The sequence below is a fragment of the Megalopta genalis genome, chromosome 6 (genome assembly GCF_051020955.1).
Source record: "Megalopta genalis isolate 19385.01 chromosome 6, iyMegGena1_principal, whole genome shotgun sequence".
NCBI lineage: Eukaryota > Metazoa > Arthropoda > Insecta > Hymenoptera > Halictidae > Megalopta > Megalopta genalis.
The window spans coordinates 13,345,477-13,355,438 of NC_135018.1; the positions used below are offsets into that span (position 1 = coordinate 13,345,477).

General features: G+C 42.9%; 1 protein-coding gene across 4 annotated transcripts in view; it reads right to left on the bottom strand.

Annotated features, from left to right (window-relative positions):
- Nucleotides 1–282: 282 nt before the first annotated feature.
- LOC117226122 (uncharacterized) overlaps nucleotides 283–9,962 on the bottom strand; it is a 797,792-nt gene continuing 788,112 nt past the window's right edge. For all 4 annotated transcript variants that reach the window (XM_076522565.1, XM_076522567.1, XM_076522568.1 and 1 more), the window contains one exon: nucleotides 283–9,962. This exon is cut by the window's right edge and continues 9,683 nt beyond it. The gene's annotated coding sequence lies outside the window, so the exon portion shown is untranslated.

Here is a 9,962-nt window from a genome sequence, read left to right on the forward strand (position 1 = left end):
TGAAGATCGACAGTCTGATGATCAATATTTACTCGACAGTATTTCTTGGATTGTGTGTGTGTGTGTGTGTGTGTGTGTAAAATATTTCCATTAGCTACATTATAAGTACTATTTCTGAAATTAGAATGATTGTTGGCAAGTACGACAGCAATATTTTCGTGGACACCTGTTTATAGAAACTGTTTTCGAATAAACGAAAAGCATAATAACAAAAGATTGAGTCCACCCTTTATCAATGATTTCCCAGTGACTGTCATCGTAGGTCGCCAATGAAACTCTGTCTACAATGAATCATGATTTTATTTGTTATATAATAATATCTACAATAAAAATACCACATCGTTTGAAAAACAATTTTCGTTACAATTATACAGTAATTTTATATAATAATATAATATTTAGGTTTTCGTTCCAAATAAGATGTAGCGATGAACATACACCTCGCAGTGGGGAGTGAGAAAATACATTTTTTTTTGTTGCAAATTCCACATTGATTTCTTCACTCAGTGTTACAAGTTTTTTTTTCTCTTTTTTTCTCTCTCTCTCTCTCTCTCTCTCTCTCTTTCTCTTTCTCTCTTCTGATTTGCAATAGGAAAACGGGCACACCCTCGAAACGACGCCGCGCGCTCGTCTCGTCCTCGTTCCGCTCGTTAACTCGCGGAGAAGAAGAAGAACAAGATGAGGAGGAAGGAGAAGGAGGAGGAGAAGAAGAAGAAGGAGAAGAAGAAGAAGAAGAAGAAGAAGAAGAGTTATCCCCCGTTTCGCTCGAGGAGACGCGGGGCTGTCGTTTCGAGCGTCCCGTTCTTTATTATTATTATTATTATTATTATTTCTCTCTTTTTTTTGTTTGTTTGTTTTTACATATTTCGCGACGCGTGTTCGCCGGCCCGTCTTCTCCTCTCCTTCGTCGTCCCTCCATTTTTCCTGCTCACGTTTTTTTTCGGTTTCTCTCGTCAGCGAGATATATAGAAATATTGGACTAAAGGTGATCCAACGTTTTTCCTATCCACCTTTCTCCATTGTTAAATGCGAGCCCTCGCTCGCCTAATATTAACTACACTTAGTTAATAGTACCGTAATGTCATCTCAATATATGTATATATGTATATACAATATAAATATATATTATATATCATATCATATATCATATCATATATCGTATTGTATCGTGTCGTATCATCTCGTATTGTATCGTATTGTATTGTACCGTATCGTATCGTATCGTATCGTGTCATATCGTGTCGTGACGTATCGTGTCGTGTCGTATTGTGTCGTATCGTATCGTATCGTATCGTATCGTATCGTATCGTATCGTATCGTATCGTGTCATATCGTGTCGTGACGTATCGTGTCGTGTCGTATTGTGTCGTATCGTATCGTATCGTATCGTATCGTATCGTATCGTATCATATAATATCATATCATATATCATATCATAAACATATACATATATATATACGTATATATCATATATACATATATCATTGTATTAGTTGCCATAATATATAGAAAATACATATAACAATTATTTAAATGACTCACAATCAATCATTTTTTTTTGTGGTTGTTCTTGTTGTTGCTGCGATTTTTGCCAGGGTGCACATACACGCGCGCACGCACGCACGCTTGCAGGCCTGCGTGCGCGGATGCAGGTGCACTTGCACGCACATGTATACATACACATATTTATATATTTATATTAATCAGTGTGTTAATTTTACATGATATTTTTTTTTACACTCGTCGTATAGAGGGAGGGATAGGATGGCGAGGAGGCGTTTATCTTTTGTTTTAGTTTTCCTTTGTGTGAAGAGGGGTTGAAAGGGGTAGAGCACCCGATGGGGGTTGGGATGATTAGATCTCTCGTACATTTACATTGTCTTTGTCGAACTATTAATTTAAAGTGAAACCTAAACCTCTCAGGACTTAGTCGATATCTTACAAACATTTTTTTTGTTTTGTTTCTATGTTGTACTGTTGTACGTATCCTCGCACTAACGAACCGTCTCTCTCTCTCTCTCTCTTTTTCTCTCGTTCTTTCTCTCTCTTTCTCTCATCACACATACACACGCTCTCGCTTTCTTTCTCATCGTGGTGTCAAATTTGACCGGCACGGAGCAGATTGAATGTTTGTATCGATCCTCAACAATTGAGTCTCGCCTGTCGAGCTCCAAAAAAAGAAGAAGACCGGGCGCGTTATCTCCTCCTGCTCTTCCCATCGTCTTCCGTCGGTGAACACACAAACATTTATCCTGTATAAATTATTCATATATTCATATTTATATTTATATTTATACGCAGGACACCGATCCGTTTCTTGTCATCGACACTCGAGAGATTCGTTCGTCTCGGTTCCGATATTCGATTAGCCCGTTTCCGCCTGACATTTCTACACGGTACAAAACGGCGGATGTTGATCTCTCGCACGCGTTCGAATGAATTTACGGAACATCGCGTCATATTCCCGCGTAAGCTACCCAGCCGTTCGAGCATCATCTTGTCCGATCAAGCTCGGACCATCGAGAAAAGCGGGTTCAATGATTTGCGGATGACGATCTAAAAATACTTTGGAAGAATCGGAGCCGTCCCGGGATCGTCTCTCTAAAAATTTTCTCACGGTTCTAAACGCGATAATTTGTCCGAGAAACCGTCTCGACCCGCCTACTCGTCGAGCGTTCCTCCTCTAAGTCCGTCGGGTTTAAAGCGTTCCCAAAACAACGTTTTTTTAGTTCTCTCTTCCCTTATTATTCGTATTGAGCAGAAAGATATTGCTATGTAGTTGTTATAGTCGAGAAAAATTCTTTTTTTTTCTTTCCTGTCTTTTGATATGTCAGACCATTTCGCTTCCATTTCCTGTCGTCTCCTCTCGCTTTTTGATTTCTTCGTTTCAATAGTTTTTGATTGTTGACACGCGAAGATTCGGCGTCGATCCATCGGCGTTCCCACGGTCCTCCGTTTCCCGATGCGAACGCCGAACAGTCGCGGCCGAACGTTCGCGCAAGGAAAAGATGCTTGAATGCGATCGGGTGTTTCAAGAGGGTTGTGATTCTCAGTCAGCCCGTTTCTCTATTATGTAATCTCCTATCTTAATCGCGCCGTACGAAAATTTGTATAAACGACTGAGAATCACTCTATGGGATAGAGAAGATAGGCTCCGCACATCGATTACTACACGATTTAGCTTCGGACACAGAGAACGAACGGCCCGCGCGAACGGAAAACGCAACCCTGCGGCACGTAATACCTATATAAAATATCCACATTGTATATTTCTTATTTTTCCACGACGATTGTTGCTATATAGTATAATACACACGAACGGCGTCCCGAATCTATTTCTCAATGTTAAAAAAGTGTCAGCAGTGTAAGTTAGTAGTGTGCTGCAGGGCTCGGAGCTCTCCCTTCGTCGCGGAGATACAGAAAGCCATGAACAACGCTGTGACACGGCACACGATCCCCTAATCTTCTCCATTTCTCGTCGACTCGCTGCCCGATCGATCGACACACGCCCCCGTTCAAATAGTAAACGACGGCCAACGACGCGATTCCCACGGTTCCCGGATAAAGGCTACGAAATTTTGATCCTCGAATTCGCTCGGCGTCGGTGTACAAGATCCATTTCAACGCTCCGTTCTCGATCAACGATCCGAGCCGGGTGCTGTTCGCCTGTCTACGGTCGCATGGCAACGGTCTCCGTGATCGTAATACTGTTGCTTACAGATATATCGCTTAAAGGTATACGAGAATTATTCTGTGCATTTTGATTTGGAGCTTCAGCCACGGTTATCCAGTTTACTGCGGAATATACACCGATTTATTATCATGAGTAGTAGCTAGCGCCTAGCGGAACGCGACCGGTAGTGTACATCAATTTACCATCGATCTCGAGGAATCCCCGTTAACGGCGGCATCGCGTCCACGTGTCCCGCAGAAGCAGTCGCCGACGATCAACGATTATTAAATCCGAAATGCAACGGGGCCCGAGCCTCGTCTCCGCGTCCTCGGCCTCAATGTCTCGGCGAGGCTGCCTGTTTTGATTGTCAATTTTGATGTCCGATCGGCGACCTTCGGCTCGCGGGATCGACGGGGACGCGGCGTGCCCGCGGATTTCCGTCGAGGATCTCGGCGAGGAAGGATCGAAGAATCGACGGGGTTGTAGGTTGCTAGCTCACGCACTCCGGGGACAAACACATAGAAAATTCCTGACTCTTTGTTCAGGGTATTATTGCATACTACACGTTCGCCATCGTGGGCTACGAGGCACCCCATTTTCGCACGCACGAGAAGTGTCTAGCGACACAGAGATCTGCGGAAGAGAAACGGGGCGGGAATGGTTCTCTCTACGAAAGGAGCGGAAAGAGCCCGCGGATCTTTATGCTTGCGCAGCTTGCATGTATCGACAACAGTTGAACCGATCGAGCCAATTGTTAAAAAATTCACACGGAAGAAGCGAATCGATGAACTGTGGAAAATACGGTATATTCTGCAATTTTTGTTCAAACCGATCTTCCGAATTAATTAATTTGTAGAAACAAATTCTTACTCGGGTAAATTGCTATTTAGATCAATGTCAATTCAGTTGGATAATCGATCGACGAATGTCGAATAAAATTTTATCAATGCCGATCTCTTATCCGATATATTCGAATGAAATTTCGTCTTGAAAATATCCTCGACAGGCAAAATGTGTAAACTCGTGGTGAAAGCATTTACATTGCCAAAAATGACTAGCATCGTCGGTTTAGTTTAGCTACAACGAATCTACGAGAGAAATTGCGATTTCCGACGAATAAACTGTGAAATAGGAAACTTCGCACGGATCTGCGCACTAATTACGAACGCGTTTTAACATAAACATGCATCGCACGGTGCAAAGTACGCTTCCGAAGGATTATTCGCGAGCTTACAACTTAACTGTCCGATATTTCGCTAATCATTTAGCCGCGAGAGATGCATAAAAATCCGAGTTCTGTTGCGATCGACACGCCAGAGAGTGTCCGGCGTGTTTCGCTGGGGTTCGGACCCTAGATCCTGCATTTTAGCACTGCTTGATTCGAAGCTCGGCTCGCGAGCCGTGTTTCTGTTACATACAACGACGATTTGGCACGGTATTAAACGTAAAGCGTTTCCGATCGGGGGACGTTGAGCGTCTCGAACGCGAACGATCGCGATCTGGGATTGTTGTCACGATACTCTTAACGCCCTGGTAAGCTTCTCATTGATTCTGCTCAGAACTTTGATTCGAGACTGCTCCAAGCGTTTTCGTCTTTTGATTATATTGGTAATAGTAATACTGATTCGTAATACGATCGCCACGCGGCGATCCGTCGGTGATTCGATTTTCTTCCTGGATCGGTTAAGACCGTTTTCGTTCGTCGCTCGTCGAACGAGAGCCGATCGTTCGCGGAACAACTAGATACGTATGTGAGAAACCGTTACCATCCTACTGTTCGAGTTTGCAGGTTCGGCTCCTTCTTTATACGTTCATGTCTTGAAACAACGCTTCTGCTATCAAAGATAAAACTTTATATTCTAGCTAATTTCAGTCCGTATCGAATAAGAACCGTCCTACACCTTCGAACGAACGTAAATCGTACAAAATATCTCACATCGTTCCGGGCGAAATTTCTTGCCGAGAACGCGGACTCGCAGGCGACTGACGCTGCGTCCTCGTCGAACGTCGCGGCAACGAAGTCGTTCCTCGTGTAAACCAATTGCCACGGTCTCGATCGAATTCACGGCGCTCGACGCGGCGATTTTAGATCAGACGACCACGATGGTGCCGCCGCGCGACGTTCGATCGGGACGTAGCCTTGACTGTTCGTGGTTTTCTTGTTTTCTGTGGCGTCATGTTTCCTCACAGTTCGAAAAACAAGCGTCTACAAGAGAATCTCAGAGGAAGGATGCTTTTTTTCGTTGGGATCGCGACCCTGAAAAGCGGACGCGAAACGAAGCTTTATGATTTTAGAATGATTTCGAACAGTTCTCGCTAACGAGGCTTCTGCGTATCCTAATCGCCGGATCGCGGATCTTTCTGCGAGATCGAAAATTTCCTCATCAATTGCAAGACTGATGCGCCGAGTACAACCTTTCTTTAATCGTGTTAACCCCGTTGCACCCGAGCGGCGACCCGAGCAGCCATTCAAGATTGTTACATCACGTTTAAAAGTAATCCCAGCATCGTGAAATTTGTTTACGTTCGAGAAACTGTTGAAAGTATAACTGTTGCACGAGTCACAAAATTCAGTTTCATATTCATAAAATGCTCCAGAGATTGTATAAAATGGGAATACTATGCTCGGAAAAGCTATCTTGGAATTCGAGTTCGAATGGCTCGAGTTGAAACGACTGCAAAAAGGTGACAACAAGTTGAAACCCAATTTTCCCATAAATGCGTAAAATTCTGATCGTTAGTCCGACATTTTGATGCTTAGTCTTCCGATGGAACTAGGATAATCGCGTTTTAAATCCGCGCACCATATCCGACAAGCCGAGGCAGCGACGATAAACAAATTCGAACGACAATTATTCGAAAGCGACAGAATCGGTGTCGCATTTTTCAGCAACTATTTGAGCTAGCCACAAACGGTTAGTAGCGAAATGTTCACGCGTTAGGCCGTTCCGCAGAATGGCGATTCAGTTTGAAATGAACGTTCTCGGAGGAACGAGTTCGATGCTTCGAACGTCGGATGCCGAAGCCTCAACAGCGAGAACAGTGCCGATGAAATGAGAAAGCTCTGAATCTGAAGATTTTGGTATGTTTGAAAGACGGTTTTCAGTTCGTTCGGCACTCGGTTATTCAAATTCAGTTTAGCTTTCCAACGCGACGAAAGAAGATCATGGGGTTAGCGTCTCGCGCCCGCCTTCGTCGTCGAGCAGGCATGCGATGAAACAGAAGAAGATAGCGGTTAGGGGTGAAATGGGGCGCAACGCATTGGCCACTCGCAATTTAATACATACTTTCCGCAGCTTGTTCACGCTCGGAGACACGACACGCGCGAATTTAAGGACTAGCTAACAGAAGATTGTCCGCTTAATGGGTTCATCATCCGATTCGATGCATCCATGAGGCGGCGCGTCGGTCGTTATTGCACCGTTCGCGATTTATTATCGCGATGGCCGAAACCGTCGTCGAACATCGTCGCGAGCAATAACTTTCTTCTCCCGGGGCGTCATGAATGCAGAGAGCTCCCTCGGCCACGACACTTTCCTATCTACCGAAGATCTAATATGTACATCAATTCCTTTTAGACATATCTAATGTTCCGTTTCCTCATAGTTAAAAGATAAACATTAAGAGTCGCCGGAAGGAAACGAAGTACGCGTGTGCACGCCCGTGTCCGTTTCGCTTCTTTTTCCTTTTTCCCCGGTTCGCAATTCAGGCGCGCCGTTTTCTCGTCGAAACACACCGAACGCGCACACGCAAACGTCCAACATACACGCGCACATACGAAGACACACTAGCATCCCATTGTTCTACCAGCTGTTTTTGCCACCTATCGCAACACCAAACGATTCCCGCTACAAATGAAAATTGCCACCCCTCCCATCTGTGTTTCGTTTAACGGGACGGGGGTCCAGAGTGCACTGCGGCAGGAGCGATTCCGTCATTCAACCCTAACAACAGCTCGCGCGTAGCTTCACCCTTGTCCGTTCGATACCGTGAAAATATTTCGACGTGGTCTCGCTTCTAATCGTTTCAGCGATAACGTAACAATAGGCGATTTGGGGATATTCGGCTGGGAAATTAGATAGACATTATGCATTTTGGCCGTTCAAGGTCACCTGTACACGTTCGCGCATTACGCCGCTTCCGTTTATTTAACAAAAAGTATTATCGTCCGGATCTTTTCTGCGTCGATTGTACGAAACAAGAGACAGATAAGAATTAATATTTTTTATACAACGACAATCTAACCTTGACAATAAGTAGAATGTAGATTTCTATGCAGTTTTTCAGTTTTATAGACTCTCCGTTTCGTAGATTGTTTATTTATAGATTATCCCCTATCGTTGATGAAAACTGTCATTGCAGGAAAACTAAATCGAGTAACGTTATTACTTATTAACAATGGATGGATAAATGCTTTCTCGTATTTTATAAATTGGCACATATATAAATTCATGAAGATCAGTAGTCTACTAAGAAGATAACTGTTCTCAAATTCTTCAAGCGTTTTCACTAATTTGTAGTGGACACTGTCCATAATAATGTCTCATTAATTTCTCCATAAATGGGGAGATGAATTAATGAAAATAGGATAAATACAATAGATAATAAAATAGGATAATGCAATTGTATAGTAAAATACAATAAAATAAATTAATAAAATATAATGAAATAGGATAATAAAATACAATCAAATAAGATAATGAAATACGATAAAATTGAATTCACACGTTTCTAAAGAAACGACCTTGAACGACCACTTGATCTCGTCTAGACCATGTTCCTGCATAATGAAAGCTGTGGGAGGTTAGCGAGGCTTTGAGTATCCCTTTTTGTCAGTGTGCATTATTGGTCCTGAATTAATTCAATTCATTCTACGCGCGAGTAAAACAGTGCGTGTCTTTTCAGCGCATAATATTTAAACGTAAAATTACGTCGTAGACTTTCGCGCACAAATGTAACATTTGCATTTTCCTGTATCGATGGTGAAAGAAATTTTACTATCGAGTTGCTTCCTCGTGACAACTGTCAATCCTGAAAGATGTTTGCTCAGATTCGGTTCATCGAATTCGTTCTTGGCAACGGAGTTCCAGCCAAAGAATAATAACCAGAAAATCCTTTCGAACCTAATGGTACACATAATTCCGCAGTTTAGCACCCATCATTAAACTAATAACTAGACTGCGGATCTTTATGCAAAATAAGAATTTTCTTTATCAATTGCAATAAACAAGTGCCGAGCAAGGAGATCCTTTCTTTTCCTAATCAATTTAATAAGTTGAAAATGATACGTAAACGATGATATAAGATCTTAGAATTTTTCTGACATTTAAATTTCATCCAGTAATTTTCATAATAAACACATAAAATCCGCAGTCGACTAATAACATTTACAAACGCTTCGTCTCTCTATACTTTCATCTTCCTCCGCACCGTCAGAAAATCGTTTCTCTCGTTTAGGACCGGCTACATCGAAACGCGGAATAATCGCGTTGCAGAATTAACGGAGATCCATTTTGGAAATGTGATCGATTTTTAGAATTCAGGCAGTGGAACTTTTCAACGTCACGACGGGATGGAAGAATAAGGACAAAGATGAATCTTGGCACATGAGAAGTTTCTATTCGCGTAAGAAACGGTAAAAATCTAGACGATTGTGCGCTTCGCGGATCGATACCGCAACCAATTTTCTCTCCGTCAGAATATTCGAAAACGTTTCGCTGTTCGTTCGTTGGAACTTAAGAGAACGAAGTTTTGCCGGTCGTTTACGGATCTGCAACGCGATCGCGACGAAAATAGATGTGTTTCGCGAGCGGACAGAGCGACGATCGTCTCACGATCGTTTTTCAACAGACGCGAAAAGAAAAAGCATAAAGAGAAATTCTTCTCCCACCGAAGGACACGCTTCACTTTCCCTCGAGCTGATATCAAAAAAGCTTCCCGGCCTCGTTCTTTCCATCGTTTCGCCGCCGTCTCGCTCTCTTTCTCGTTTCCACTAATAGTTACAAGTCAACGATTAGTTACCAGAACACAAGGCACTTGGCTTACACATCATACATATTTTTTTTATTTTTATTTTTTGTTACTCGCTTGCTTTTGGTATAGCTCGGTGTTGGGATAGCTTGCGCAAGACGATCCGCATTCGTGAGACACAGAGAATACTTTTCCGTTACATGCTACATCGAACAGTTCCAATGGAGATTACAAATCGAAATGATCGTAGGAATCAAGACTTGTCTAACTCGCTACTCACACTGAACAGCGCGCATTATTCGGCATAAATTGCGGGCGT